Source organism: Chiloscyllium punctatum, chromosome 42 (assembly GCF_047496795.1).
Source record: "Chiloscyllium punctatum isolate Juve2018m chromosome 42, sChiPun1.3, whole genome shotgun sequence".
Classification (NCBI taxonomy): Eukaryota; Metazoa; Chordata; class Chondrichthyes; order Orectolobiformes; family Hemiscylliidae; genus Chiloscyllium; species Chiloscyllium punctatum.
Genome location: NC_092780.1, coordinates 56,181,328 through 56,206,194, shown reverse-complemented (window position 1 = coordinate 56,206,194; position 24,867 = coordinate 56,181,328).

The window sequence follows — 24,867 nt, the reverse complement described above, 5'->3', positions numbered from 1 at the left end:
ACCTGACCCTTCGAGGAGTAGACTATCCAGACCCATTCCTCTACACTATTATGACACATTTACCTTCACGAAGGCAACTAACCCACACTTCCCTGAAAACTATGAACAACTAAGCATGGCAAATTCACCTGACATGCACATCTTTGGATTGTGTGTGGAAACCAGAGCATCCAGAATAAGCTCATGCAGACACTGGAGAGTACGCAACAGGAGGCTATTTGGATCAAAGGTCACGTAAGGTCGTTGTCAGTGTCTTTTGTTCCAGATGTTGAATTTGGTTGGTTTAAACAGTGTTTTGTGTAGAAAGATTCTTTCAGTCACTAAGAGTTCTCTGTGTGTGGAAGAAGTAAAGTTTTACAGAAGGTAATGAAGGCAAAGCTGTTAGAATTAGCAGACAATCTGGAGTTGGGGTTGCATTTGTAAGAAAATGAGAGATAATTACAGCTATAGCTCGGCAATTACATTTGGTGGAAACGCCACAAGAATCTTTGGAAATGGCTAGAATTCAATTTCAAATGAGGTACTTTGAACATGAGAAGGAATAGAAATAGTTTGAATTATGATGAAAAGTAGAAATATAAGAAAAGCAAATGAAGACGAAAGAGAGAAGAAAAGTAGAGAGTTTCAACTTCAAAAGTTAGCAATTAGAGAGGAAAGTTGACATAGAAGGCGGAGATGAAGATAGACGGTCGGCTGGATGAGGAGGATAGTGAGATTGAACAACCCTGTAGTAGCCAATGGTCTGATGCGGTTCTGTTTAAATACACCCAGGCATTATCTAAATTTGATGAGAAGGATGGGGAAGCATTTTGAACTTCATTTGAGAAAGTGGCTAAACAAATGCAATGGCCAGTGACCACGTAGGTTTAGTTGATCCAAACGAAGCTGGTGGGTATTTGCATCCCTATCGGAGGAGGTATCTGGCCAGTATGAGGTGGTGAAGAAAGCCTTCTGAAGTGTATGTGAGGTTGTGCCAGAAGCCGACAGACAGCGTTTCAGGAATCTAAAAAAAGGGGCCCTGGTTAAACGCACACTGAGTTTGAAAGGATCAAACAAAGTCATTTTGAAAGGTAAGGATATTAAAAACAGAGCAAACCTATGACACTCTGAGAGAGATTCTTATTTTGGAGAAGTTCAACAATTCACTTCCTGCAGTTGTGAGAATTCGTGTGGAAGATTAGAGAATTAAAACAGCAGGATTAGAAACTGAAATGGCTGAAGATGATGATTGGGTTCAGAAATCAAAGTTTGGTTTCCGTGAGAGATTGAGAAGAATGTACGAGATTTTCTTAAAAGTAAGGTTTACTGGCAAAGGCCAGGACGAGCAGGTAAAGAGGTTACAGCATTAAGAGTTACAGGATCATGTAATTCTTTTATGCTGAGACATGAGGAGCTATGTCATTTAGAGGGACTCTTGGAGAGATGAGAAGTGCTCTGTTATGTAAGGTGTGGTTGGAGTGTCCAGTGGAAACATCAACAGATTTATTCCACAATGGGGAAGGAGGCCTTGAGCTTGGTATTGACGTTACAACATTTCAGTATTTAAATTGTGAATAACATTCATGAGCCAAATCCTTTTCACTGATCGTGACCCCGTAAAGTTTTTGGAGATCTTTTAGGGAGAAAAATACCAGTCTGTTTCGATTGGGCTTATTATTGCTGCCATTGAGTTTGAAATTATACAGGTGACAGGGCGAGAAAACCTAAGGTTTGACACGTTATGGAGACTTGGATGAGGGAAAGACAAAGGCATTCTGTGGCAGGAGTAAAATGACTGAAATCGAAACTAGTTGTGAACATTTGTATGCTCACAGTCAATGTAAAGTATATGCATTTCAGTCTACTAATAGTGGAAGATTAGGAGATCTAAAATAAACCTATCTTTGTATATTGATGCATTATTTTATTAAAGATGGAGTTGTGAGGATAATATCACTGTAAAAAGATTATTTTCTCTTGAGTTTTTTGAAGAGAGGTTTTAAAGGCAGAGGTGCAGAACTGCTGTCTGAAAACAGTCCATGTAAATAACTGAGAAAGTCTTTAGGTTTTATTAAAACGGTGGTAATAATGGAAGGGCAGTGGGCAGCTCTCCCAGATCAGGTTTCCACGTTTTGCTTTTAGCTGCAGCATTCCGAAGCTGCTGCGGATCCCAGAAGGGTTGGAAGCTTCAATACGTGATTCCCAAATAAACAACAAATGGAGCTGAGGCTACAGAGAGGGGAGGCTCGAAAACCACGGAGTGAGTGTATCTAGGGAAAGGGATTTGCTGTATCCACCCCGGGTTTTCCAGGAACAGCTTCCCAAGCTTCACTTAATCCAGGAGCAGAGTGTGAGGGACCCTGACTGAACAAAGAGCTGGTTCAAGAGCGGTGTCACCTCCTTCAACACGACCTGCAGCTTCACACCAGGGGGATGATGGTGCTGCCAGGGGCTGTTAGGGTCGCTGTTTCATTCAGCTTCTATGATCCAGAACTTTTCAGGCAGAACTAGGTGACATATCTATCATCTCCCAGTGTCTCAACATCAATGTCACCATTCGGTGATGGAGGATATATATGGTGGATGAGGGAAATAGATTGTTTCTCCCACAGCAGGGAGCTGTCGTGTGTATCCAGTATAGTGGGATTTCCGATGGTGTACATGCATCTGCAGAGTCCCCATGACAATGGGAAGTGGTAGAGAAACTGAAAGAGCTCCCTCTCTATTAATATTGCAGCATCCCCATGCATAATACATCAGGTTGGTGAATACCCACTGTCCTGGCAGCATTCAGGGCCTCTTCATTCAGAAGCAGTCAGCCATTCCCATCGTCAGCGGGTCTCCACATTGAAAGAAATTAATATACATTGTACAAAGGCGGTCCCCTTGATACACATTTCAAAACACCATCCCCACCACCAATCAACCACATCAAAGTATTCCATGTGTATGGAGAGCAATGGGGTCACTTGGAGCGTCAAGGAGCAGATGATCAGGGATGGAGCAAAACCTCCCATGTCTGAACGGGTCTGAGTGAACCCCCTAGTACACAGTATCATGAAATCCTGTAATCCCTTTCCATTTCAGTATCATTCTGTCTTCGATTATTCCTGTAAATGGAATGACAGGTTATATCATGTTAAATTCCACCTGCCAAACTATTATCTATTGTCTTTACCTCTCTGAATCTATTTACAGATTCTCCACCCTCTCTTGATGAAATAATCTCCTGCTTACCACAGCGACATCACCAAATCAGCATCTGTATATCTGTTCCATCCTCCTGATCATTAATATATACTGTAAATAGTTGAGAACCCAGCGCTGGTCACTGTGTGACCTTACCGTTACGTTCTCTCAAACTGATTTATCCTGAGTGCCTGCTTCCTGTATGATACCCAGGCTTCCACAATTCCTGTGCAACATAGTCGAAGGGTCGAATAAGAACAAGGAGCATCTGTGAGGAATCTAACTCCTCGATGAGGCTGATGTCAACGGGGCCTCTGTTCCACTTTCCTGCCGTCTCTCCATCCTAAAACTCTAGTGTCTTGTTGTAGATTGTGCCACGTGAAAAAAAATGCACTCCACATCGACACTTTCAATTATTTTTAACATTTTACAGACTCAATGAGCTCTCCAATCATTCTTGTCAAATCGAAAGTATAGAACTAAACTGCTCAATTTATCTTCATAAGACAAACACTTAAAATATGGAATCAATCTAATGAAGTTCTTCTGAATTGTTTCCAATGGAAATACCTCATTCTGCAGGACACCCACACTGTACTCCAGTTGCAGCCTCACAAATGCCTTGCATAGCTACACCAACACTCCCTACCTTTCTACTCTATCCTTTTATAAATAAACACTAAAATCATGCTTGCATATCTCATTACTTGCAGTACCTGCAGGCAAGTTTTCTGTGATGTGCAAACAGACACTCAGATCACTCTGAACCTGAGCACTTTGAAGTTTCTCTCCATTTAGATAATAATTTATCTTTCTATTATACTGGCCAACTTGAATAGACCCATACTTATTCGCTTTAATTTTCCTTGCCAAATGTTGGCCCATTCAGCCAACCTATCCATATGGTCTTCAAACCTCTTGCATCATCATTCCGAAGTAATTTCTCACCGATGTTAGTGTCATCTGAAAATGTGGTATCGCAGTTTCTATCCCGTCAACCTTGTACAGTAATACCATGGGTTGAAAATGGTTGAGGCATGAGTACTGAATTCAATGGCACCCCACAAATTGCATTTTCCAAATGAAAATGCGACATTTATTACATCTGACTGCATTTTGTTGGTTAATCAATCCTCCATCCGAGCTAATAAGTTACTCATAAACCCATGTCGTCTGATCTTACCACTTACTCTTTGGAGAAGTGACACATCCAATGCCTTCACGAAGACCAGATATATTCCATCTTCAGGATTCCAACTGTCCACCTTGTTTTTCACATCTTTAAGTAACTCAAGCAAACACTTCAAACCTGATTTATCCTTTGTAAAACCATGTTGACGCCGATGGATTGTGGCTTATCTTTTCAAATGTCCTCAACAATGGATTCTAATAATTCTCTTAAGTCACAATAGTTTTATCGTTACGTTTTACTCCTTAATGCATACATTTGTTATAAATACTTCCCTTTCGAAAACCTTCACGTTTCCTTTGAATTCCTGTTTAATGGGCAAAAGGTTTTAAGAGATGCTCTCCAATTGCTGTATAAGAGGCATGTGTGGCTGACTGGACTCATCATCATGCTGGTGTACAAACTCGATGGGCTGATGTCTTTCTGGTGTTCGCATGTTGTCACCTCCAAGGACAGAATGACCCCCTCCTGTTGATGTGTTCGAGGATTGGGAGATTATGGAATTTCATGTTGCTGTGTAACATTTTGAGGGGTTGATGGGTCTTCTCATACTTCTCCATAACAGGTGGAAACACTGAACGGTCTCCTCATGTATACCAGAGATGGGAGCGAGGGAGTAATTGGTCTTCTCCTGTTCACATATAACAGACACGTGTCTAAATTACCTCTTCCTTTCTCATGAAAGAAGTCTCAGATAGTTTTTATCCTTATCCAATTCCCTTGCAATAGGCTCGGTGGGTTTGAATGGCCTCCTGTTATCCCAGTGTAACAATCTCCAGTCACTGTGTGACATCTTCCAGTTCCTACGTTACAGACTTGAGGAGGCTGAATGGACTGATCCTGTTGCTGTTTAACAGGATAGTGGTGCAGCATGGCCTACTCTGGGTCAGTGTTATAGGCTCGAGAGGCTGATTAGATTAGATTAGATTAGATACAGTGTGGAAACAGGCCCTTCGGCCCAACAAGTCCACACCGCCCCGCCGAAGCGTAACCCACCCATACCCCTACATCTACATCCACCCCTTACCTAACACTACGGGCAATTTAGCATGGCCAATTCACCTGACCTGTGGGAGGAAACCGGAGCACCCGGAGGAAACCCACGCAGACACGGGGAGAACGTGCAAACTCCACACAGTCAGTCGCCTGAGGCGGGAATTGAACCCGGGTCTCCGGCGCTGTGAGGCAGCAGTGCTAACCACTGTGCCACCGTGCCGTCCACTTCTGTAAATGTATATCAGGCTCCAGGGGCTGAATAGCCTCGTCCTGTTTTGGTGTAACAGGGTCGACGGCCTGAGTATGTGTAACGGAATGGATTCCTCCATTATCTGTGTAATTCACTTCAGTTGTTGACTACTTCTGTTATCTATGTTGAAATAGGACACTTTTTAATTTTTGTAAACTCCAATGGCTACTTGGTCAACCTGATCATCCTTTCATTATAAGCTAGCACCTTCATTGCAGGAACCATCTTTGAGCTGCTTCCAATATAACAACATCATTTCTTCATTGAAGAGACTAAATCTGTACACACTACTCCAGATGTGATCTCACTAAGACCCTGTTCAGCAGCAGCAACACTTTACCAGCCTGCTGTAAAGTTCCCACCCAGGTTCGAGCTGTCTCAGCTCTCTGGGGGAATACAGAGCATTGTTGGAAAATCATTGTCCTTCTCCACTATATCAGCATAATGGGAGATCTGGAGCAATTAAAGTTTGAGAAGATCACAAATGATGTGGCGAGATGATCTTTACCATTAATCTCCCCAGAGCCCACGTCGCTCAGATTCCACAGAATCTAGTAAGGTGGAGTGCAAAAACAGCAAGGAGGAGCAAACATTGATGGGAGTTATATATCAAAGTGAAAGCTGCAATACAAATGCTGGACAATGTTATAAAACAGGAAATGAGATATACACATTTGAGGGTACTGCTAGCATAATGTACTGTTTACGTTATATCTAAACTGTGTTAACCCAAGTGAATGCTAATGCTGGGAAAATGGATTGCATGACCATGTCTGAGATGGTTTACATTAACATTATGTCGAGCACTGAGCTCGAGATCAGGTTATTTAGGAATTGGTGTTGAATGATCAGAAGAGCTAATTGAAACGTTTGCTGTAGAGGACCTTTTGGGAACAGTGACCACAATATATTGGTTTGCTTTTATGCTGTTTGATTACATGATAGTCTTTTTTTAATTAACCGTTATAAATCTGAGTCAGGCAAGCCATGAAGGTGTGAGGAGAAAGTGGGGACTACAGATGCTGGAGATCAGAGTCGAAGAGTGTGGTGCTGGAAAAGCACAGTCAGGCAGCATAGTAAGAGCAGATAAATCGATGTTTCAGGCATAAACCCTTCATCAGGAATTAAGCTTATGGCCCAAGGGGGCTGAGGGATAAATGAGAAGGGGGTGAGGCAGGGGATAGGTAGCTGAGATTGCGGCACGTAGATGAATGTGAGGTTGAAAGAGTTAGGTGATGAGGCGTTCTGTCTCTCTTCATCTCCTAACTCTTTCAACCCCATCTTCATCTACCTACCACAATGTAGTCTTCTCTACATTGGCGAAGCAAGAGGTCAACTTGTGCATCATTTCAGAGAACATCTCTGGGACAGCCACATTGAACAACTCCATCGCCTTGTGGCTGAGCACTTTAACTCCCCTTCCCACTCTGCCATGGACATGAGGGTCCTAGAACTGCTCCATCGCCAAACCAGAACCACCAGAAGCCTGGAGGAAGAAAGCCTCCTATCTGCCTTGGGACCCTCCAACCACAGGGGATCATAGAGGATTTCCCCATTTCCCCTAATCCCACCTTATCCCAGTCCAACCTTCCAAGTCAGCACCGCCCTTTTGAATGTTCCTACAGGCCCACAGTCCTTCCTATCAATCTGGGCCACCCTCCTCTCCGACTATCATTTTCAACCCCACCTTCATCTACCTATTAGATGAAAGGAGGCAGCTTAGAAAAATGCCAAGTGTTGCAGTAAGCCAGTGGATTCAGAGAAATGTAGGACCTAGGAAAGGATGAACAAGAAACTGAGAAGAAAATCAAAAAAAGAAAAAGCGTGCAAACAAAAGAAAAACAGAAAGACTGCTAAAAAGCGTCTATCAATGTATGAAAAAAATTAAAACAAGATCAAATGTGGAACAGTTGGCGTGTGTTCAGGATAATTTATTGCAGAGAACAGAGAAATCGCAGGGAAAAGAAACAGTTTCTTTGTGTCTATCTTCATGGAATAATGTCCAGAAATTCTCCCAGAAATACCAAGTGACCATGGGACTTGTGTAAGTAAAGTCTAAGATCATTCTTATCAATGTTGAGGTCATCTTTGAAAAGAAAGCTTGATTGAGTATTTAAAAATCTGACAGACTAGATGTACTTCATACAAGAATTTCAGAGGAAGCAGCAATAGACATGTTAATTGCATCGCAGATTTTCAAGTTATTTTCCGACACATTCCCGAAAGGCATTTAGCCAATCTGGATAAGGAAAAGGTCATAAATATTATCCAACAGTTTAAGAAAGGATGAATTTGGAGAATGGTAAACTACAGACTAGTTAACCTGTCATCAGCAGTCAGGTATCTCTTAGACTCGATTACAAAGAACATGCTACTAGATATTTAGAAGGTAATAACATCACTGGGGAGTGTGAGAATGGACCAATGAAAGGAAAACCAGAAGTGGCAAACATTTTTTTAGAATGGTTTGAAGATGATTCTTGTGGACATAAGCAATGAAGAATCAATGGATAACGTATTGTTGGATATTCATGAGCTTTTTTAAAGAACTCACACACTGAGCTCATAAGAAAAGTTAAACCGAGAGGTATTAGGAAGAACATATGCAAATGAGAAAGTAAAAATTAGGCCTCCATTCATGTGAATGTAATTGGAATATAGAGGATGTCGTACACCAGTTGCATCGAGCATTGGTGAGACTAAACGTAGTCTATTGTGTATCGTTCGGAGTCCAATCTAAGAAAGAATTTCCTGACTACAGAGGAACTGCAAAAGGTATTCTCCAAATTAACCCCTAAATTGCCAAGGTTGTCTGACGGGGTAACTCAGCCTGTAATCTCGAATTTCGAAACATGAGAAGCGATTGTAGTGAATCTTAGAAACATCGAAAGGACTGAAAAACAGAGGGACATGGAGAAGTACAAGTAGGCGAGATCTGGGAGAATCTCACAATACTCTGCATGGACAAGTAGAACAGAATAATCAGTAAACAGTTAGTGTCCATTAGAAACCAAAGGGGCAATCTGTGTGTCAAGCTGGAGAACATTGATGGATTGTAACATGAGACCTTCACATCTATTTACTTGGGAGAAGGAGGATGCAGGTACAGAATTCAAGAAGATGGACTAGGAAGCTCTTGAACAGATTGATGTAAACTACGAGCAGGGATTTGAGGTTTTGTTCTGTATGAATTTGGACCAATCTCCATGTCTGAATGAGTTGTATCACAGGCGGCTGTTGGGGACAAGGGAGGAATGACCCTGACTGAATATGTTAATTAGAATCTGACCATAGGGGAGGTGCCAGAGGAGTGGAGGACTACTAATATGCTTCCCCTTCACAGTAAGGGTGGGAGAGATAGTCTAGGTTACTATAGACGAGCGAGTATTAGACCACTGTTAAGGAAACTACTGGAGAAAATAGGGAAGGAATAAATTGAACTCCAATCAGAGTCACAAGGTTTGATCAGGGATAGTTATCATGACTTTATCAGAAGGAAGTCACATCCAATGGATTTGATTGAATTAGTTGAGGAGGTCGATTGTTTAGTTTTGTAGGAAGGCCTTTGACAAATTTCCAGCTGGGATTCTGAGCATAAATGTAAAATCTCACAATATTAAGGATACCTTGACAGGTTACAAGGAGAATTGTCTTAGTGGCAGCAGGCAGAGGGTGGTTGGAGAAGGCTGTTTGAGCAGCTGGAAACCAGTGTCCTCTGGTGTACCACAGGGATCAGTGCTGTGTCCCTTATTGTTTGTGTTATTCATTTAAAAAGATGTGAATGTGGCGGGAGCTAGGTGCAGAGTGGTGGAGGTGTGATTAGTAAGTGTAGGTTTGACATAAAGATTGACCGGTTGGTTCGCAGTGAGGAGGAAGGCCTTAAGTTACAGGAAGATGCAGATGATTGGTCAGATGGGCAGATCAATGGCAGATGGAATATAACCCTGATAAATATGAGGTGATGCACTTTGGGAGAAGGAACCAGACAGGGGAGTATTGAATGAATGGAAGTACACTGGGAAGTTCAGATTGTGCTTCTCCACACATCCCTGAATGTGACTGGACAGGTTAATGGACTAGTTAAGAATTGGACCTTGGGTGTAGCATTTCCTAATCAGGATGTAGATTATAAGACCAATGCAGGGCTTTGGTTAGGCCAAAATGGAGTACTGTATCCAGCTCTGGGAGCCACATTCCAGGAAGGATGTGATTGTACTGGAGAGGGTGCAGAGGTGATTCACCAGGATGTTCCCTGGGATGGAGCATATCAGCTATGGAGAGAGGCTGGATAAGTTCGGGTTGTTTACTTTGGAGCAGAGAAATCTGAGGGGTCCGTGATTCAGGAGGATAAGGTTATGAGGGACATGGACAGGGTGGATAGACAGCAGCTGTTGCTTTTAGTCAGAGGGTCAAGAACTAATGAGCACACTTTTCAAGTGAAAAGTTTGAGGTTCAGAGAGGATTTAAATATTTTTTCACCTCGAGGCTGTGGAGTTCTGGGATTACTTCCTGAGATGGGAATTATCACGGGTAACCTCACAATCATTAAAAAGTACTTGGAGTTGCACGTGGAAGTGTCATAACATTCCAGGCTATGGGCCTGGTGTAGGAAAGTGGGACTAATATAGATCGTGCTGTACTTCTGTTGGCACAAAGTCTATGCTCCTGTGAGTGAATTGTGTGGAAGGTCAATTATTGAGCAGTTGAAGGCAGGAATTGATGGCTTTCCGAAGAGTATATTCACAAGGGTAAAAAGAGTGAACTCTAATAACTTGTTGAATTATGTCAATGTGAGAAAATGAGAAAACAAGTGCAGTTTCCTTACAGTTTGAAACAAGAGAATGGAGAATGGGAAACAGGGAAATGGCAGAACTATGAAGCCACTACTTCAGTTCTGTCTTCATAGAACTTTCTAACAATACAAGGAAAACCAAGTCTGGTTTGGGAAAATGATAGAGTACATGGAACATAGAACATATTAAGTAAATGGTTGAGGAGAAATTAATTTGGCTGAAAGTATTGGTCATAGGCAACACTAACATAGATTTATGAAATGGGAATTATGTTTGAGAAACAGAATGGGAGACAAATGAAAGAGAAGCAATGGATGTAAAACATGTTGATTTTTAGAAAGATTTTGGGAAAGCTCCAAGCCCAATTTGCAAAATCAAATCTGAGTGGATTGGGGCTAATATATGGCTTTGTTTCCAGAATGGGACAGCTGGCAGGAAACGGTGAATAGAAATAAACAGACTCGTCAAGCAACAGCCTGACATTGTCTGTAAGGTATGATTCTGGGAGTATGACTATATCGCAGACACCCCATTACCTACCCCGAATATCTCCTGTCTCATCAGCAGGACGGACACAGCAGAAGTGGTGGCACAGTGAGATACAGTTGGAAGGGAACTGCTCTTGGATTCCTCAACAGTGACTCCGTATCCCATGAAGTCTCATGACACTAGTTTGCACATGGGAAAGGAAACCTCCTGCTGATTACCATGACTCCCTGAACTGATGAATCAGTATTCCTCCATGCTAATCAACACTTGGAGGAAGCACTGAGGGTAGCACGGACGCAAGATCTACTCTGGGTGGGGGATTTCAATGTTCACCACCAAGAGTATCTCAGCAACAGTATTACTGATCGAGCTGGCCAGGCCCCAAAGTATATAACTGCTCGACTGGTTCTGCAGCAGGTGGGGAAGGAACCAACAAGAGGAAAATACATAGTTGAACACAGCCTTACTAATCTGCCAGTTGCAGAAGTATCTTTCCATGACATTGTCGATAAGAGAGACCACCGCATAGTCATTGTGGAGACAAAATCACACCTGCACATTGAAAATAACCTCCACCATTTTGGGTGGTACTATCACGTTGCTAAACAGGGCAGACTTGGAACAGATTAAGCAGCTCAAAACCGGATGTCCATAAGGTGTTGTAGGTCATCAATAGCAGCCAAGTTGTACTCCCGCATAACCTCATGGCCTGGCATATCCGCTCCAAACAATTGCTATCAATCTAGAGGATCAACATTGGTTCAGTGGAATGTGCAGGATGGCGGGAGCAGCACCAGGCATACCTGATAATGAGGTGTCAGCCTGGTGAAGCCACCAATCAGGACTACTTGTGCGCCAAACAGCATAAGCAGTAAATGATAGACACAGCTATGTGATCCCACAAGCAAAGGAACAGATCTAAGCTCTTCAGTCGTTCCACATCTAGCCGAGAAACGTTGGGGACAATTAAACAATTCACTGGAGGAAGAGATTCCACAAATAACCCCTTCATCCATGATGGAAGAGCCCAGCACTTCAGTGTATAAGATAAGGCTGATGCATTAGCAATAATCTTCAGTCAGAAGTGCTGAGTGGATGATCCATTTCAGCCTCATACAGTGGTCCTCAGCAATTCAGTTACCAGTCATCAGCCAATTCGATTCAGTCTATGCAATATCCAGAAACGATTGGAGATACTGGATACTCCAAAAGGTGCATAATCTGACACCATTATGGCAATAGTACTGTAAACTTGTGCTCCATAACTTGCCACTCCCCTAACCAAACTATTTCAATACAGTTACAACAATGGCTTTTCCTGATTATGTGGAAAATTACCCCAAGTATCTCCTGTATATAAAAAGCAGAACAAATCCAATCCGGCCAATTGCCGCCCCATCAGTCTACTCTCGATCATCAGTAAAGTGGTGGAAGGTCTCAGTGTTTTTAAGCAACAACCTGCTCAGCAATACCCTGGTCAATGACGCCCAGTTTGGGCTCCACCAGGGCCACTAAGCTCCTGACTTCATGACCGTGTTTCAAACATGGACAAAAGAGCTGAATTCCAGAGGTGGGGTGAGAGCGATAGCACTTCAAATCAAGGCTGCATTCGATTATGTGTGGTATCAAGGGCCTTAGCAACACTGGAATCAATGGGTATCAGAGGGAAACTCCCCACTGGTTAGAATCATACCTGACACGTAGGAAGATGGTCATGGTTGATAAAGGTCAATCAACTCAACTCAAAGTCTGTAGGAGTCCCTCGAGCAGTGGCCGAAAACTTCTTCAGGGCGACTTCATCAATGACCTTCCCTCCATTTTAAGGTCAGCAGTGGGGATGTTCGCCAATGATTGTACAATTTTCTGCAACACTTGTGGCTCCTCAGATACCGAAGCAGTCCATGTTCAAATGCGACACGATCTTGACAGTATCCAGGCTGACAAGTGGCAAGTAATATTCAGGCCACACGAATGCCAGACCATGACCATCACCAATAAAATATAATCTAACCTGCCCCTTGGCATTCAATGGTGTTACTATCACTGAATCACCCAATATCAAATTCCTGGTGTGTAATCATTGCTCAGAAACTCACTGGTCTCGCCACATGAACACAGTAACTATAAGAGCAGGTCAGAAGCTAGGAATACTGCGGCGAGTAACTCACATTCTGACTTCCAAACGTCTGTCCACCATCGAAAATGCATAGGTCAGAAGTTTAATAGAAGACTCCCAATTTGTTTGGACGAGTGCAGCCCCAACAACACTCAAGAAGCTTTATACCATCCAGGACAAAGCAGCCAGTTTGACTGTCCCTTCATCCACAATGCTCCACCATCAACGCTCAGCAGCGGCAGCAGTGTTTTACTATCTACATGATGCAATGAAATGATTCACCAAAGATCCTCAGAGACCATCTTCCCAACTCCCATGTCTATCTAGAAGGACAAGGGCTACAGATATATGAGAATACCATCATTTTCAGGTTCGCTCCAAGCCATTCACCATCCTGACTTGGAAATATATCACCGCTCCTTCACATTCCCTCCCTAATGGCATTGGAGGTCAACCACAGCAGGTGGACTGCAGCGTTCAACAAGGCAGCTCACCACCACCTTCTCAAGGGCAACTAGGGGCAAGCGATAAATGCTGGCCCAGCTAGTGACTCCGAGATTCACTAAAAAAAATAAATATAAATTAATAGAGGACGGTTGCTGAGGTGTCAAAGGGATCAGTGCTTGGGGCCCAGCTGTTCACAATGCCATTTAAACATTTGGTTGCTGGAATCAGATACAATATATCCCAGCCTGCTGACAGCACAAACTGATGTGGGATTGTGAGTGGGTGAGGAGGATGTAAAAAATCACCGAGAAGGCAAAGACAAGTGGAGTGAATGGGTAAATACATGACAGATGGAGAACAATGTGGATAGAGGTGACGGCGTGCCCTTTGATGGAAACGATAAATTGTCAGCCTACCATTTGAAAAGGATTGGTTGAAACATGTTGATCTACAAAGGGAGTATGCTCCTTTTTGTTGCTTCCTTCTGCATAAACATCTGAGCTTCCTGCAGCGCAGTGAGTTCTGTAAGCAGAAGTCAATACTGGGCATGGCATTGGCACGCTGCCCAGTGTACACAGACCCACCAAGTGGGGAGCTGCAACACTGAAAAGGACCTGCATCTCCTTGTACACCAGCCGCTGGAAGTCATATTGCAGAAACAGAAAGCAGTGAGGAAGATAAATGGTGTGTGGACCTTCATTTCAGGGGGATTTCAGTCCAGGAAAAAAGGTGTCTTACTGCAGCTGTTCAGGGCCTTGGTGAGATATCATGTTGAACATTGTGCAGTATTGTGTGCATTTTTGGTATACTAATCTAATAAAGGACAAACCTGACATTGATGGAGAGCAGTGAAGGATGACCAGACTGATCTCTCGGATGACGGGCTTGTTGTGGGAGCCGAGTTTGGGCGGCTATGCCAGTATTCCATGGTGTTTAGGAAAATGAGTGGAGATCTCAGTGAAATATATAACACTCTGACAGGGTGAGACAGATTGGAAACAGGGGTGACAATTCCCCTGGCTGGGGCTTCTAAAACAAGGGGCCACAGTATTCGATACAGACAGGCCATTCTTCATTGAGATGAGAATAAATGTCTGCTCTCACTGACTGGGGAACCTGGGGAATTCGCTCGCACCTGGAAACCGAGACATTGATTATAGATAAGGATTTAGAGACTGTAAAGGGATGATGGGAGAGCAGTTGTACGTTATGGAAATAAAGGGACAACCAACATTATATTGAATTAGTTAGCAAACTCGATTGACCAAACGTACTACTGCACCGCCTATTTTGAAGCTTCCCATGGTTACTCACATTAACGGATATGTATATCGTGTGGGGTAAGTGCATTGAGGAGATTTTTTCCATGAACTAGAATGGGGGAGGCTAAATGTGTTTTCCATTTCCGCTGTTTCTGTGCAGTCTGTGGGAAAACACTGTAAATGCTGTCACAAGCTCTCAGATGTTAGGAAGGAGGTCTCTGCAGGGTCGACAGGACTGTGTTCACATTCCCTTTTCCGACACTGATGCTGAGGCCCGGAGTTCTGTCCAGTTTCATCCTTTCAGACCTCGGAGTAGTTTGATACAAATGAGTGCTTTGCTTGGCCGTTTCAGAGACCATTGAAATGTTTATCATATGTCAGCGTCTTTGGAGTCACTTTTCGGCCAGCCCAGGAAATCATGGGAGATTCACTTCCTAAAACTACATTGGAGAAAGAAATTCTGTTTACAATCCATGTTGGCTTCAAGGTCACTGTTACTGACCCCAGATTTTAGATCTCGATATTTTATGAATTGTCTTTAACTTCCACCTGCTGCTAGATCATTATCCTGGTCTGGATTAGTAATCCAGTGACATTTCCACAACAGCACCATCTCCACATGGGGACTTGTCAAAAACCACACTGAGCTGATTATTTCTGTGTTGCTTGACAGCTCTGTCAAAAAGGATTCCCACCAATTTGACTGTCATAATGGGACTGAGGAGGTGGTAATTTGTCAGATTGTAATTATTCCCGTTTTAGGGGACTGGAAATAGCTGAGTAATTTTCCACATTGCCAGGGAGATATCAGAGTTGGAGCTGGAATGAAAAAGCTTCCCCAGGGACACGGCTTGTTGTGCAGCACAACTCTTCAGTCCTTTTGCAGGAATGAGGTCAGGACCCATTGTCTGTGTCGTAACTTCTGTGTTCAGCTGTTTCTTCATGTCACGTGCAGTGAATTAAATTGGTTGAAGACTGGCATCTGTGATTCTGTGGGCATCATGATGAGTGTGAGGTGAATCATCGACTCAATACTTCTGGCAGAGGATGGTGCAGATAAAACATTCTTCTCTTTTACACTGATGTGCAGGTCTGTTCCATTATTTAGGAGGGAGTGTTTGTGGAGCCCTCTCCTCCAGTGATTTGTTTAATCGTCCATCATCATTTATGACTGAATGTGACAGGACTGCAGTGCTTCGATCAGATCTGTTGGTCAAGTCTGGTAGCTTTAATGAGTTCGCATCAGGTTAAACGTCATGTGATTCTGACTCTGACATATTCACCCACACTCGTCACTGAGCCATAGATGCTGTTGACGGTAATGACAGACTGAGGTGTTATTCTGGCAAAAAATTAAAGGTTGTGGTTTAATGCATGTCTGCTTCTTCTGCTGCTGTGGTCTACAGCACTACATAAATACTCAGTTTTGAGCTGCAATACCTGCAATGCAAATCTGCTGTCTGTTACCCAATTCTCACTGAGACCCATTCACCCATCAGCCCTGCACTCAGTGACCTAACCTGGTTTCTGATGTGGAAATCCTTCCATTTTCAAACTCTCATTCTGCTGAGGGTCTCTCCCTGGGTCATGCTTCCAATCTGACACATTCCGCAAAAGAATTTAACTGATCTTAATGCAAATGTTTAATTGACCTGAATCTTCTTCCTTGAGAAATACCATCTTCTGTGTTTCAAGTGAATGTTTTTCCTCTGTTTCTTTCCCTGACCACGATTAAGAGTTCTGTAGTGTCAGTGATGTCAGCGTTATGTAATTGCAGAGCCAATGAATTCTCTGGATTCCCAATCATTTTCGCCACATTGTTTATTTTCTCTTTTGGTTGGATGCCTTATCACTCATGGCTGCCTCGGCCTCCCAAGAGTATGTTTCATCTTCTTGGGGTTGCATTTCTGGTATTATCTTCCAAATTATCCCCAGAACCTCCTTCCATTGCTGCTCCATGGTCTTTCCTGCTCAGCTCCCCTTCAAATTAACTCTGGCCAGCTCCTCTTGCATGTCTTGGTAGTTACATTTCTTAATTATAACCACATTACATCTTGAAGAGAGCATTAAATATAAACTAAAAGAAGGAGTTTTGGAAGATGGGACACGAAGAATAATCGGTGGATTTCTTAACTAGATACAAAGGGAGACCGAGAGAGAGGATATAGATGTGGAGATGTGGAAAATGAGGAAACTACATTATCAAAAGAAGTAGATGAACATCCCTCAATGTTTTGGCAATGCCTGTGTGCTGTGGTCCTTTGTACAGTGCATGTACAACAGAGTAATATGTTCAAATGCTGAGTCTGATGCCAGAATATTTATCTCCAATAATATGACAGACACTAGCTTTGGAAAGAACCCAGCAGGCCAACATATTGAAGTCCAGGTAGAAAGGGGATTAACTAAAATAAGTTTGGACACCAGAATCAAGAATTTGGAGCACAGATCCTGGTAAGAATGAGAGATTAGAGTTGGGAATTCCAGAAAAGGAGGGAACGTTGAGAGGATCCAATCATGTTTTAATGTTTTATCAATTTTATGCATCATATGCATCATTTTTCGTTTACTGTGTCTACGTTGTTCATTTACAATGTGTTGTGCACATATGAAAAATGCGACTTATCTGCACACACACTTTGATTACACAGTATATATAAAATCATTTTTCCAGCATTGAAACTATCCTGTTGTCGTGTTACGAGGATACATGAACACCAACTAGCAACCAAAAAACATGACGCACTATCACTATGTTCCATACATAGACAAAGAAGGGCACCACTTTGACTGGGAAAAAGCACACACACATACTAAGACACGCAAGGACCTTCTTAGAGGAATGGTATTCTAACCAGAAGTCCATCAATAAACGCATCAATTTAGATCCTGTCTACATTGTCTTGTTAAAAGAACCGGAAATGACATCACCCACTTTAAGAAACCAAGACCTTTAAATAGAGAGGCGGGACATACCACCAGCACTTCAGCAGATACTCTCATTGATGATGTCACCTAGTCATGATGACGAAACTTCTGAAAACATACCTTCAAGCTCAGCGAGCAAAAATGCATACATATAAATTGTTATTTGTTGTTTATTAGTGGAATTTAGGAGTTCTCTGTCGCTCACATTATGATAGATTATGATGTGAGGTGAGCTTTTCTAGGTGTGTGGTTTTAATTAACAGAGGGGTTCGACATTGATGTGATAACAGTTGGGGCCTTGCTGTATGGCACTTGGACCGACTTGAACAGATTTGAAATACGACAGGTCCCAGCAAATTCCAACTCATTGCAATTAATGACTTTGATCTTCAAATAAAACCAGTGGGAAAATTCATTTAATTTTGTTACTTGTGGTTGGTTAAATGAAAAATGAGGGAAATGGCTTTTAACATTACTAAAGAGGTTCCCAAATTTTCGAAGGAAGTTTAGAAAGACAGAAGGAGGACATTTTTTAGAATTAGCAAATAGGTTGGAATTGGGTTTAACAGGGAGAAAAGAGAAGTAGAAATTGTAATGGAGTTAGTTAAGCACTTTGATGTATCAGAAATAGGTAATTGTAGTAGAGTTACAAAAACTTAAATTGCAAATGTGGAAACTGGAGTTAGAAGATAAATAAAGGGACAGAAACAGTCAGAGACGAAAGAGAAAGAGAGGAAAAAGAAAGAGAGAGGGGATTTGAAATTCAGAAATTGGGAATTAGACAAGAAAGTTAAATTAACAGGATAGAGATGAAGGTAGAACGTAGGGATGTATACAACTAGGTTAGTAACTTGCCATATTTCGATGAGAAAAATGTCAAAACCTTTTTTATTTCATTTGAAAAAATGGCTAGGCAGATGACGTGTCCAGTGAACTTGTGGGCAATGCTAGTTCAGACTTAGCTGGTGGGCACAGCTGGTGAGGTTTGTGCAGCGCTGTCAGATGAGGGATCAAGAGATTATCAAGATGTCAAATTGGCTATTTTGATTGGTTATGAATTGGTACTAGAAGCAAATAGACAGAAGTTCAGAAAAATAGAGACAGAACCAGGTCAGACTTATACTGAGTTTGAAATAATTAACCACAGTCATTTTGACAGGTGGGTGCTAGCCTTAAAAATGGATAAGACCTGTGAGGCTTGAAGCGAGATTAATCTGCTGGAGAAGTTAAAAGACTTACTTCCAGAGATAGTAAGAATTCATGTGAATGAATAGAACGTTCAAGAAGTGAGAAGCAGGGCAGAAATGGCAGGTAAATATGCATTGTGGCATGTGATGAAATTTGGCTTCTGGCAGGAACTTCATCCTGTGAGGGATAGAAATTGGGAGAAGGGACGATCACACATTACAAAGCGAACAGTAGCTCACAATAGTTTACCACAGGTGAAGAAAGAAGCACAAGGGGGTTGAAAGGTGGTGAAAGGCCTCAGGTGCTCTCACTAAAAGGGAGTGGAACACATAAAATTACAATGCTGGTGGTTTAAGAAGGGCACAGGGAAAAAGTTGTTTTCACTGCAGTAAGCTGGGACACACCGTGCTGGGCGTTAAAGGAAGACTCTTTGGGGAAAGATGCGGTAGAAGAGGCTAAACCCAGTGTCATTAGTGAAACTGGTAAAGGAGAACCCAAGTGGAGCCGAGGAGCTGCAGGAAATTGTACAGCCTAGGCAAGGGCTGGGTATGGAGGCAGTGCCTGATCTCTCTAAAGAATTCACCTCTGTAGATAATGTTTACTCAGAAAGAACAGAGGGAGATGAACAAGAAGTTATAATTTTGTGGGATATGGGATCTGCTCAGTCTCTAATAGTTGAGAAGTGAGGTGCCGGAAAAGCACAACAGATCAGGCAGCATCCAAACAGCAGGACAATCGAATATCAGGCAGAAACCCATCGTCAGGAACATGGTGGGGGGACAAGGGGTTGAAAGATAAATATGAGGGTAGTAGCTGAGCTGGTGGAAGGGTCACTGGGAAGGCAATAAGAAGATGTAGGTGGGAATGATAGTGATATGTTGGAGGGTAGGGTGGAGTCGATAGGTGGGAAGGAAGATGGCTAGTTAGGGCAGTCCAAGAGGGCAGTGCTAGATTGAACGATTGGATCTGGGAGAGGTTGGTGGAGGGGAGATTTGGAATTTGGTGAAGTAACATTGATGCTGTACAATTTGAGGGTTCCAGCTGTCCTACCACCGATAGGAGTCCTATCACCCTGCTCTCCGACCTACCACCATCACACCCCACTTGCATCTTGCACCCCAAGCTCCCTTCCACCCCAGCTCCACCACCACCCTCCCATTTATTTCTCAACCTCCTTCTCCCTCCCTTACCTCCCACTTTCCTGATGAAGCATTTATGCCTAAAATGACAACGCTCCTGCCCCTTGGATGCTGCCGACGTGCTGTGCTTCTCCAGCCCCACACTTTTCAACTCTCATCTCCAGCATCTGCAGCCTTCACTTTCTCTCACCGTCTAATAGTAAGAAATGAAGATTTTTTTCACTCTTTCTGGCATGTTAATCAAGAGCGTGTTAATTTGTGGTATTGGGACAGAAATTAAGCATTCCCTTGTGTAACATCAGGATGCAATGCCAAATCAAGATTAGGGAAGTAACAGTGACAGTGAGTAACAGAGTGTCAGTTCCAGGGATACAGTTTGCTCTTGGGAACGATTTAGCAGGAGGCGAGGTGGGATAGGCACCCCTTGTGGTGGAGACTCCAAAGGAAGACTAGAGAATTGGTGATTTAAAAGAAAATTACCCAGGAATGTTTCCAGACTGTGTAGTAACAAGATCCCACTGTCATAAGTTACAGCAGGAAGGAAGAACGAACAAAAAAGACAAATTTGATGCTCGGTGAACTGACACCCTGTTTGATGTAACGGTGCAGGAAAACCCTGAACAGGCAGAGGATCAGGCAGAGGTGTTTAGTCCAGAAAGGCTAATGGACTTACAACAGATACATACACACACATTCACAAACACATACACATGCGCACACACAGAAAAGGAATCAGAATATATCGTTGAATGTTATTAACTTAAAGATAGAATCATAAAATTAAAATGGAAACACCGATAGGTGCTGCAGAAGGGAAATGGGCCGAAGTGCACCGGATTGTGTTAGCAGTAACGTACAGTGTTACGGGTAGCTCATAAACTAACTGCAGGCGGTAACTTGGGTGTACAGAAGACTCAGACTAAGGTACAGAAGCATTTCCACTGGCTTGGAATGCACAAGGACGCTGTTAGTTTTTTTTTTGTACGTGACATACATACCAAATGGTAGGTAAGTAACAGGCAGTAATAAAACCAGCACCCTTCTTGCCAATTCTTGCATTCGAAGAACCTTGCACGTGAATTATGATTAATTGTGTAGTTCCCCTTTCTAAAGTAAAAGTGGAAACCAATATTTGCTGACCATATTGGATGTGTCTACCAGACTTCCAGAGGCAATTCCATTATTGGAGTGTCAAGGCAAAAAGGGAGGTGGAGGAGTTGGTAGCTTTCTTGACTCGCTGTGGGCTGCCCAAAGAGATTCAGTCAGACCAAGGGTCTCATTTTACCGCTCAACTGTTTAAGGAAGTCATGGATGGCTTAAGCATACAGCACTTCAAATCAAGGGCGTCCCATCCTGAATCCCAGGGAGCCTTGGGAAGTTAGCATCAGACGCTGAAGACTATGTTAACAGCGTACTGTCAGGGTTGGCCAAATGATTTGGATAAAGGTGCCCCATTAAATTGTTTGCCATTAGAGATTCCCCAAATAAATCTACTCACTTTACTTCCTTTGAGTTAATATTCATACATGAAGTGAGAGGTCCTTTGAAATTAATTGAATATAAATTGACAGGGCCGAAGTCGGAAATCTCACACCTGGATTATGTGTATGAGGTGAAGGAGAGAGTAGACGGAGTAGGTGAGTTTGCTGAACAGTATCTGAAGAGCACAGCATAGAGTGAAGCAGGTGGCAGATAAAAACACTGAAACATTGACGATTTCCCGTGGGGATGACGTATTAGTATTGCCACCGGTGGTAAGAAATCTCTTCAAAGCCAGGTTTTGTGGCCCCTTTCAAATTAAAAAAAATGTGGAGTCAGTTAAGCTATCTAGTAAAGATATCAGAGATGACAAAAAACTTTATCGAGTATTTCATATGGATGAATAATGCAACAGCCACATTTAAGACTCAGAAACAGAGTTGTGGTCATATGAACAAATTGTGCGGCTTATCTGTATGATGTCGTGATCTTTAGCAAGTGATTGAAAGCTCACGTGTTACAGTTAGTAGAGCATGTTGAACGATTACAAGAAGCAAACTTGGTAATGACTGTAATAAAAACATAATTCGCGACGGCAGAGGTGACATTTTTGGGACATTACATTGGACACGGGAGGTTGACCCCATGGAACACAAAGACGAAGGGCTTTGAGGAATTTCCACGACCATCCTCGAAGAAAGAGATGCTTCGATTTTTGGAACTGAGTGGATTTTATTGGAAGTTTGTTCCAAACTTCAGCAGCGTATTGGCACCACTGATGGATTTACGAAAGAAGAATACAGAATTGTGGTGGACAGAACAATGCCAAGAGGCATTTGAGGATTTTAAAGCAGGATTAAACACCACACCAGCTTTAGCTACACCAAATATTCTGAAACCCTTTGAAAATTGTGTTTGATGCTCGGGATATCGGGGTCGGAGATGTATTGATACAGAATGAGGATGATGTAATTGAATGGCTAATTGGCTACATGTCGAAAAAACTCAATATCCACCAGAACAAAAATACAAAATCTCCATTATTGAACAAGAATGATTAAGTTTCACACTGGCCTGACAATATTTTAATGTGTATATGACAAACAAATTGTCGGGGATGTTTGGGGACAACGACAAATCTCTCGCATTTTTTGGAATATTTAAAGACCAGTATATGAGACTATTTAATTGGAGTCTTACCTTACCGACTTTAAACTCACAAAATGTACATTCTGTGGCTCCTACAATGTGATAGCAGATGGGTTTTCGCGGATTTAAAGGAAAGCAGTGGAGATAAGATTTGACTTATTCCAGTGTTGTATTGGTGTGCAGAATTAATATGAATGATATAACTGAGATTAATACTTTTGTATTTCATATAATTGGGATTAAGAATGAGAGGAAAAGGAATGATGCCATCTTTTCATTCTGCTGGTTCATTTTATTTTCTGAAGTGGGAAGATGTTATGAAGCCAAAAACATGTATGGGCACTTTAAGACAGAACGGGTTTTGTTGAATAGAAATGAAAGCCACAGATGCCAGCTAAAGCTCACACTGTTCCACATGTCACCATTAGCTGAGAAATGGATACCTGAGTTTTGGTTGCTGTTTTGACAGCCATTCAAATGCAACCAAAGAGTTTAAATAACGCTCAGGATCCCAGAAACCAACAGAATTTGAATGTTATTGTTTGGACACCTGGACAGCAATCAAATTATGAGAATTAGTATATCATTGGGGGTTAACAAACCAAGCATTTTGAAAACTGGTGGGAGAGCTACTGCCATCCAACAGCAGAGCAACCGCTGTAGAGCAGGAGTCCTAACTGGCCATCTCAAACGCTCTCTATCAAAGACACATGTTCATGTTAACCTACTTGCAATAAAAAAATGACCCAGGGAGATCAGCAGCTAAAAGAGTGAACACAGCGGGGAAGATAGAGACTGTATGGTCTTGAGATTTTAATGTTTCATATGTGGGTTGTTGGAACAGCATATTTTTACAGAGTTGGAGTCAGATAGTAAGTAGCGAAGAAAAGTGGGGCGTGTATTTGTGAATAGTTGTTGTTCAGTGTTCACTATTAAAGTAAAGAAACTAACTTGATAATTTTTGTTTAAATAGTGGAATGTAGGAGAACTGTGTCGCTCATATTTTAACAGATTACGAGGTGAGGCGAGCTTTTCTTGGGGTTTGGGTTTAATTAACAGAGGGGTTCGAGTCCACCTTGTAAATATACATCCACACTTACCCCATTTCCCTGCACTTGGCCCATATGCTTCCAGTCCTTTATTATCCACATATTTATCCAAATGTTTTTGAAATGTTGTTCATGTACCCCCCTCAACCACATCTGCTGGCAGCTCATCCACGTACCAGATTCTGTGTAAAGAAGTGGCCCCTCAGATTCCCTTTTATTCTTTCCCCTTTAACCTTAAACTGATCCCATCTCGTCCTCGATTCTCTGCACCTGGGAAAAACAGAGAGCATTAACCCTATCCATACCCCTCGTGACTTTATACAGCTCTATAAGGACTCCCTCAGTCTCTTACATGCTAAAGAAAAGGTCCTTGCTTGTCCACTCTCTCCCTATACCTCAGACCATTGGGTCCTGGCAAAGTCTTTGTAAATTTCTTCTGCACTTTTTTTGATTTAATAACATCCTCCCTATAACAAGGTGACAAAACTGAACACAATACTCCAAGTGCGGCCTTACCAAAGTTCTGTGTAATTGCAACATAAATTCCCAACTGCTATTCTCAATGTCCTGCCTGATGAAGGCCAGTGTGCAACATCCTTCTTCACTGCCCTGTCTACCTGTGTCTCCACTCTTAGAGAACCATGCACCTGAACGCCAAGGTCCCCTGCCCACTGCACCCCTTAAGACCCTCCCATTCACCATGAAACTACTACCTTGATTTGAGTTTCCAAAATACAAGACCTCACACTTCTATATTAAATTCCATTTGCCATTGCCATTTCTCGGCCCATTTCCCACCTGATTAAGGTCCTGCTGCAATTTCTGATAAACTTCCTCACTGATTATGCTCCTAATTACTTTAGTGCCATCTGCAAACTTACTAAGCATACCTTGTACATTCTCAACCAAATCATAGATAACAAACAGCAATGGACCAAGCCTTCGGTCTGACAAACATCCTTCCACTCAACCCTCTGCTTCCTACCATCAAGCCAACTGTGTTTCCAATTGGCCAGCTCCCCCCGCATTCTACGAGATGTAACCTTCCTGAGCAGCCTGCTATGTGGAACCTAATCAAAGGCCTTACTGAAATCCACAGAGACTACGTCTATCACTCTGCCCTCATCAAACATCCTGGTAACTTCATCAAAGGACTCTAAGAAATTTGGGAAGCATAATCTCCCACTCACAAGCCTATGCTGACTGCTCCGAATCAAACCCTGTA